Source organism: Tasmannia lanceolata, unplaced genomic scaffold, assembly GCF_043159265.1.
Source record: "Tasmannia lanceolata isolate RefF3 unplaced genomic scaffold, GAP_Taslan_0.1 ptg000020l, whole genome shotgun sequence".
NCBI classification, from domain to species: domain Eukaryota; kingdom Viridiplantae; phylum Streptophyta; class Magnoliopsida; order Canellales; family Winteraceae; genus Tasmannia; species Tasmannia lanceolata.
The window spans coordinates 33,518,140-33,526,432 of NW_027518697.1; the positions used below are offsets into that span (position 1 = coordinate 33,518,140).

The window sequence follows — 8,293 nt, forward strand, 5'->3', positions numbered from 1 at the left end:
CTCTCTTTAATTTGAAATTATAGCAGCTTCTTTTTAATTCGTGGCTTCTGATATGAATTATTTAAGCAACTGAACTGTTTTCTGATGACTTTGAACAGGCATGGGCCTACAAGTGCTTCAGCCTTCCCGCTCCTGTACCGAGATAGCCGACGAAGGTTTTCTTTCCAGCGCAGAGATGCTGGACAGTTGGGGAGACAGGATCACGCCCCATATATTCGGCAGATCAGGTTTGTTGAGCCATTGACCGGGTTCAGCTAGATTCTGTGAGTACTTTAAATTGCTTTCATTTTCAGTACTGCAACCTTTTAATGTGAATTATATTCAATGTTTTTGTTGCACGGTCTATGACTTGGCAGGTTCGATGGAGACCCTTGGATGATCACCCAGAGATCATGGGAGACGTGTACGCTCATGCCAGGAGCGTTACTCGGAGGACGGTGGCATTTGTTTGCCACATGAGACTAGCCATCTATCTTCCTGACAAGATCGCCCGACAGTCGCTAGGGCACGAGAGTCAGAGGATCTCCTACGATCCTGCTGGCAGTTTGAGGACCATAGACTGAGTGCCTGAGGCTCAGCGAGGGGTCCTACGGACACAGGGATTTATCGTCCCAGACGACCACTTCCGGTCAGGAGACTACAGAGCTTGGGTCTGTGTTGAGCTGATGGGTCCTTTGAACTCAGGAGAGGTATTCCTTTATACCTTCCTTTATTTTTCCTTTCAATTTGGATTTTTTGGTTTTTTGAAATGCAATAGCTAATGTGAACCCTTTGCTTTCTACAGGAGGATTCGGAGACAGATGATGTTCCTGAGGTTCCTGTGCTCGCAGAGGAACCTTATGATGAGGAAAGGGATTTCTATGATGCCATCAAGGCTACACAGCCGTTGTGGCCAGGGGTGGTCTAGTGATCAGAGAGCCTCCTCCGACTGCACCAGTGCTGGAGAGAGAGGGGTCTGTTATGCGCAATAGAGGAAAGGCGCCAGTGGAGGCATCTTCTTCGTGGTCTTCTTCTTCTGTGAGGATAGCTCCTCGCACGATAGTCGTACCGAGAGCTCGAGCCCGGGTGGCTCGCAGACGGGCTACTCGCCCTGATTCTTCAGGAGCTGGTCCTTCTTCATTTCCAGAGTACTATCCGCTGCTAGGTTAGACGATACCTTCTAGCGACAGGAGAGGGCAGTTTGAGTTGGTTCATCAACCAGGGGCGATTGGATACCCCATTCCGGAGACATATGCTTGGGTAAGTGATTTTGATTATGCATTTATTTCAAAATTTGAAATTTGCTTGCACTTTCAATTTGTTTTTTCTTGGTAATTGTAGATCCCTTGCAACCAGGCGAACCGGCTGTTGCTGCTGATGAGTGCTCTACGAACACTTGCCAGTGATGAGATAGGAAAAAATGAGATGATGGCGGTAGCTCGACAGGAGGACATACATCTCATTATCGAGCTCTAGCACGAGATAGAGACCTTGAGACAGAGGTTGGCTGCGTACGAGGGCCCACAGACCAGACTGGTATCTGCTCTTCTCACTTCTGAATTTGAATTCATGTACCTATGATTTGATATATCTTGATGTTCGGATACATCTTGTGGGTGCAGGAGAGGAGGCACAGGCCGACATGCCCTAAGCCAGAGGAGGTGTACAGGCCAGAGATGCATGTAGCAGAGGGTCGAGACAGTACCGATGATAGAGATGATGAGACTGACGAGGACTATGTCCCAGAGGACCCTGCGGCTGTTGAGACTACCTCGCCTGATCGTAGGCGAGGTAAGAGATTGGCGAGATAGAGCACCGCCAGAGTGACAAGGGTGAGGATCGGAGTTGGTCCTGGAGGCATGTATGCGCGTCCTCCTTTAGAGCCAGATGTTGGCGCCAGCGACAGAGCAGCCGCAGCCACTGGAGATGAGCCTGGCTCGATTCGAGGGCTACTTGTTACAGGGATGACGATGACATCGAGTTCGCTGCATCGTTTATTGGATGATGTTCATCTAGAGCTTCAAGAGCCAGGGGATTCTTCGATCTCTCAGCCTGGAGTAGATGCTTCTCCTCCTGGTTTCTTAGTTCCTGACCGTCCAGAGCAGGATCCGAGAGATCCACCATCGCCAGAGCAGTGATTTTTATTTTGTTTGTTTCATTTTTTGGGTTTCCTCAGTTAGGGATGTGATGTATTTTGATGAGCCAATTTATGTGAATTGTAGGTAGGAAAAACATGCATATTTCATATTTAGAGCGGTACTACTAAGGTATTTTGTGTGGTTTTTGTGTTTCAGGGTTCTAATTGGATTTTTGAAAGAATTGAAGCTAAAAGATGAAGTATTGAAGAGAAACAACCAATTTTCAATGTTGGCTGAATTTTACAAGAGCCCAAGAGGGTGGAAATTTTGACTATATATGATGATCCAAACCATTCGTTGGGCAACTCAACTGATGGATTTTTTTTATGTAGAGGATCACATGGCTTACGGATCAAGATGTAAAGGAACCAAAGAGCTTGCACACACATTGAAGACATCATCCCTGGAAGATGTTTAAATTCAAAAGCTCAAGTTGAGGATCCCACAAGCTTGCCTAGCAAGTGCCAGTAGAAGCTTGGAGTTGAACAAGCATTAGTGACACCTCATGGACCATTCAACATGCTGTAGACATCCAATTTTGTCAAGGTAGTATTAGTGATAGGTGTCGCGAGGAAGAACCTTATGATGAGCCCCAGAGCACCAGTTGTGTTTCTCTTAATCTCTCTTTAGGGTGTTTGCAAATGGAAATGGTTTCCAAAAAACCTTGTTATCCTGTAGAAACAACCGGAAGGATTGTTTTTATAGAACCCGCCTTTTTCGGCTACCAAAATGCTTGTTTCCACACAGCACCTGCCTTTTTCCGGCAAACCAAAGAAAACTTTGTCTCCCAAAACCAAACAATACTAGGTTCAATGGAAAGTACGCGAAACGATGAATCCAACACACCTGACCGTGCGTAAATCGGAGTTCAAACGAAGAAGTTACGCACGTTTTTAAAAAACCGGAGAAGAGACAAACTATCATGGAGACTGGGGATGACATCACCCCACTTTATGGGGGTGATGTCACCCCCAAATTCATCCCAGATGAGTTGTAATTCGTCTAAGACGAATTTGGGGTGAATTTAGATATTTTTAACCCCCTCCCCTATAAATAGGAGAGGGGGTAAGGGTTTTTCATTCCTCTCTTCTCGCTCTCTATCCTCTCTTCGGTTTTCTCTCCCCCTATGTGATTGGATACACAACTCTGCTTGGGTGTATTTCCAAGGTGAGACATATAACCCTGCTTGGGTGTATTACTGAAGCCCCAAACCCCTGTTGAAACTAACCTTAGTTAGCTTGCTTTTTAGAAGAGAGAGAGAGTAGAGAAACACTAGGTAGCTCTCACTAGGTGTCGGCCCTTCGTCGAAATTCCGAAGGTTCGGAGCGACACCCTCTTTTTGCGCCGTTGTTCTGCCGAATTTCGCAGAACTACGAGCTGCTTTTCAATAGCAGCGCCGTTGTTTTGCCGAAATCTCGACAAACTCAAACCTTCCACATCAACACAGCGTCGTTACTCTGCCAATTTTCCGCAGCCTCGAAGGTCTCTTTTTAACAAGCGTGGTTACGCTGCCCAACTCTCCAAGTGGTAAGATAAAAACCTAAAAAATGTAATCTATTTACTTTTCCTGTTGGGTATTTACAAATCGGATAGGGTGGGTTTCATCATTTTCGATGTCAAGCCCCTTTATCTACCCCTTTACTACTTCCTGTACTGTCATTTTTAGTTTGATTTTGGTTAATCTGCGTTGTGAGTAAGTTGCAAAATCTGGCTTTGTCGTAAACAACTTACAAAACCAATCAGGTTAACTATCGATTATTTTTTATTTCTTTATTTACAACTTTATGCACAGTAAGGTACGAGGTGGTGACATCGTAAAGACTGGTCGTGCTCAAATTGCCCCTAGAATTTATGATATACATCCCTCCGCCTTGCTTTTACTTTCTGCAATTTACAGCTTTATGCACAGTAAGGTACGAGGTTGAGATCTCAAAGAGACTTGTTCCGCTACGGTTGGGCACTCGAGACAAAAATCCCTCTAACTTGCTTTTACTGCTTTACGAAAGTAAGGTATGTGGTGGTGAATAAGTTCTTCGGTCCACGTCGAACCTACGGTAGAAGGTCTCGTTCAAGCCACTGTTCAGCGAGTATTTTGTTGGGAACATCTTGAACCATCCACCTTCCGGCACAAATGCAGGCATCTTAACCAACTTTGTCCTCCGTGCATTTTCCCCAGATGGAAATTTGAGGGATTTTGCATACCAGATGTATCGGTATAATGCTCTTCTGTTCTATGTATGTGCCCAATACCTCACTGCCCAAAACTCTGATTTGGCCTCTCCTAGCATTCTCCACCTTGTTGATCAGGTCCCATGTGGATTCAACCATGTTCTACTATCTTAGCAGAAACCCTTAATGGCTTAGACGCAGTCTTTGCGAATCCAGATCTCCCCTTTTCAGGATCTCCCATTCTGCTATACATCTGGCTCACCCTTAAACTTAACATCTTATCCCAGGCTCCCGTTATAACTGCTCCATTTTTAATTTCAACGCTTGGTCGTTTGGACCATGTTTTGATACCCAATCCGAATGGAGATCCTGGTTGGGCAGTCGAACATCAGGAGACATATTTTAGAAGTAAGGTGGGCAAACATCCTTCACCTTAACAACCCCTAAATCCAATCAAGTAGAAATTCTGGCCTTAGAAAACACTTATTTCTATATTCCAGACCGTATTCGATGCCAATACGGATCCAGGCAGGAGGTTCCTCGCCCCCTTTATCGATTTTGACCCTGATCAAGTTCAACCAGCGCACATCAAACAAGACTGTTGCCAGATGGGAGAAGAAGACTATCATTTCCAGCCTTCGCATCTCTAGAGACCAAACGGATGAAGTGTCACCTAACTACTACCTCGCCTTACATAGAGATATTGTGGGCAGAATGCTGATTGTCGGTCGTTGATCCAGCCTCCGTAGAAGACAGAGAACACCGTTGTCTTTTATTTTACCGATTTTTGCTTTGTAAATGGCCTGTCAAAGGCCTCTGTATAAGGGAAAAGGAAATGCGAATAAATAAAAAGTATGTGCATAGGTATTGTATTCAATCTTTTTTATTGTCTAAAAATCTCCTTTTTATCTTCTGTATGGAACATACCATGTCTACAGAAATGATGTCTGAATGGATACGAAACTACATGAAATCAATAAGCTCTTCTCGTTTCAGCTACCTGACTCATCATGAGTACACCTTTCCTTTCTATGAGTCTATTCATATTGATTGGAATCTCCTCAAAGCGGCGACACAATTTTAGGATCCCCGGTATCATGTCTTTTGTTTTGGTCTTCAGGAAATGTGTCCCACTTTCGAAGAATGTTGTACACTTTTACACTATATGCAGAATGGACCCATCATCCGCCCTGAGCTCAGATATGAGATTAACAAGCTCATGTGTATTAGGCTTCTTTGTATGCCAGGACAGGACCCTGAGGATTTCATGTCAACATATGGTCTATACATAGATAGACTCATAGACGCCTACTCCTCAGAAAGAGACCTGTATGACGCGACATTTCAGCAATGTTGTCGTGAGGCCTATACACTTTGTATGTACGCAAAATACATCATGTGCCAGGAAGACAATCCAGTCTCCCTCTCCTTTGTTAGTGTTACAGACCAGTTGTCTTTAGATGCCAACCCTGTGCCCACTATTCTCGCTGAAACCTTCAGAGGGTTGGACCGAGTTTCTAAACACTCTCACCTTCCTTTCTCAGGATTTCTGACATTTCTATACATTTGGCTTTGTCTAAAGCTTCATATGGCAATCCCCCTCCCCGAACAACCCCTTGCATCTCAAACTTTCAGTCATAGAAACCAAAAGTTCATTTCAGTAGTGAACCCGAGTGGCACGACTAGTTAGAAACTCGCGAGAGTTGCGATATCGCTTGGAGAGCCCCGGGTTCTAATTCTTTCACCTTAAGGACCTCCCGAACCGAGTACGTTTGTCTCCTGGGTCTAGAGTACACTTCTTTTTACATCCCTCACCGAATCATGCGTCATTTCGGAGAAAAACGATATCCTTGGGAGTCACTCATTCGCTTCTACTTGCCAAAGAAAAGCAGTTCAAATTTGGGTGGGACTCTCTACTCAGCATGGGAAGACCGAATAGTCATCCCTTTACGCGACATCTACATCCCCCGTGGAGAAAGGGTGCATCCGGAATACTACTCGACACTGATCGCGCACATCTCTCCAAAGACAGAATCTTTGGGTTCTTCTGATGATGCGTAGCCCCCTTCGATACTATTCGTTCAGCTCAGAACTGTCCGGCTATGGACTACTTCTGTACCAAGGATAGTAACTTTCTTTTCTTTTTTCTTTCTTTTGCAAAAACCTTGTAAAGAAATAATGCTAGAAGTCAGGCCAGCACAGGCCTTCATGTAAATGTTGTAAATATTGGTCAGACATATAAATAAATAAAAGTTTTGTTTGTATCTGCCATCTGTTGGCAATTCTTTTCCGCCTTGCATGCATAAAAGCTAAACTAGTGTATTTTCCCATCGAGAGGTAGAAAGTTTCTTATACTTGAAATCGTTGCATCAAAGAAGTCAAAAGCCTGGACCCGTATCCAAGCCCATTTAGAAAGAACCTTGGAACAACCCAGCCCTCCAATCCTTGCTCTTTCCATAACAAATCTAGAACCTCCCAGTCCTTCAACTCCTATTGCTATTATGGCAGAACCGTCGGACCAAACGCAGGTTATTCAAGAATTGCAGAAAGCAGTAGCAGAACTTACCCAAAATCTCCGTCATCTCTCAGAAGAGAATGATGCGTTGAGATCAATCCCTCAGTTTTTTCACAAATGAGAGAGGGAGTCATGAGGGTTCTAGAAGTAGTCTGAACCGATTAAAAATCCGTCGAAAGATGGTCAAACCGGCCTCCAGAAACTTTCTCGCCTGTTCAGACAAAACTGGTTTAGACCAAGTTGCGCGCGTTACCGTGACATGCAGCTCTATCATGGTGATGCTGCGCCCCCAAAATAAAAAAAACTTTCTAAACTAGCATTCAATTAAAGTTTCTTTAAAACCTACTATTGGATGCCGGTTTCAAAATTTTTTTAAAGTTTTAAAACTACCTATGGACAACATTTTCTTTCGAAATTACCAATTTAAGTCGTCTCCCCCATGGGTCTCAATTTCTAAAACAACGGCTAGTTACAGAAATTACTAAATCTGTTATTGATCTTTGAAAGTCTCGTTCTCCTTCTCTGACCGTCGGATCGACTTGAAACTTCGGCTTAGTGATCTATGGTCGGAGGGGAACAAGTTCGTTATGGACGATTGCCGAAAAACTTCACAGGTTGCCCGTGGCAGTGAATTTTTCGGCAACCTCGGAATTAACACAATTGTACCCAAAACGTGGCTTTTCTTTGAATTTCAAAGCCTACAACTTAAAGTCTGATACCAAATGTTATACTAAACATTTACTTAATGATCCCTTTAGATCTTAGGCAATGAAAAACAAAGAAAATTCAAATTTAAAGAGATGGGTTAGAGATACCTTGCGCCTTAGCCGATCACTCCTTTGCACGAAATCCGACGATTGTTGAATCCTTTCCGAGCACAATGTAAAAACGGAAACGCCCCTTAGAACTTCTGTCCCTTTACAAACCACTAGGTTAATGGGAAACCTCTTCTCAAAGTGAACTATATCTCTTAATGAGTTCTCTTAATTGTGATAGTAGGAAGAGGGACCAAGCTAGGGTCTCTTTAAATTCGCAAGGAGCTCCCATATTTGGTATAAATTGGCAAATATTATTTTACCTAACTTGCCTTCCAAAACGTTGCCAAATTCAAGAGATTAACTTTTGCAAATGTGGCTATGCTTTTCGTTAAAATAAGTAGATGGGAGGTGTCCTTCTAAGCAATGTTTCAAAACATGAGTGCAGGAACATAGAAAATCCTAGTTGGCTCAGTGCGGTGCGGACAAGTACTAGGTTGACACGGTTAACTCATGATACTCTTAGGGCCCGTTTGGATGCCGAGAAATTTTGATTTGGATTTCTCAAATTTGGCAGCCCTTTTTGCATTGTGATTTGGATTGGATCAAATTCTTGGATTTCTAATTCAGCAGCTGACAGTGAAAAAAAAATCAAATTTCTAAATTTGCAGTGGAAATAAGAAATTGGAAATCCACAGATCTGGCAGTTTCCTTCACCCTCTTTGCTCCTCAACGTC

The 8,293-nt window shown here is 43.6% G+C and overlaps 1 long non-coding RNA gene across 1 annotated transcript; it reads left to right on the forward strand.

Moving 5' to 3' along the window:
- The first annotated feature begins 481 nt into the window (after nt 1-481).
- On the forward strand, nt 482-2,365 carry LOC143855203 (uncharacterized). Its single transcript, XR_013237730.1, has 4 exons — nt 482-689; nt 785-1,239; nt 1,321-1,515; nt 1,602-2,365. It is a non-coding gene; the product is annotated as an uncharacterized LOC143855203 (long non-coding RNA).
- Nucleotides 2,366-8,293: the final 5,928 nt, after the last annotated feature.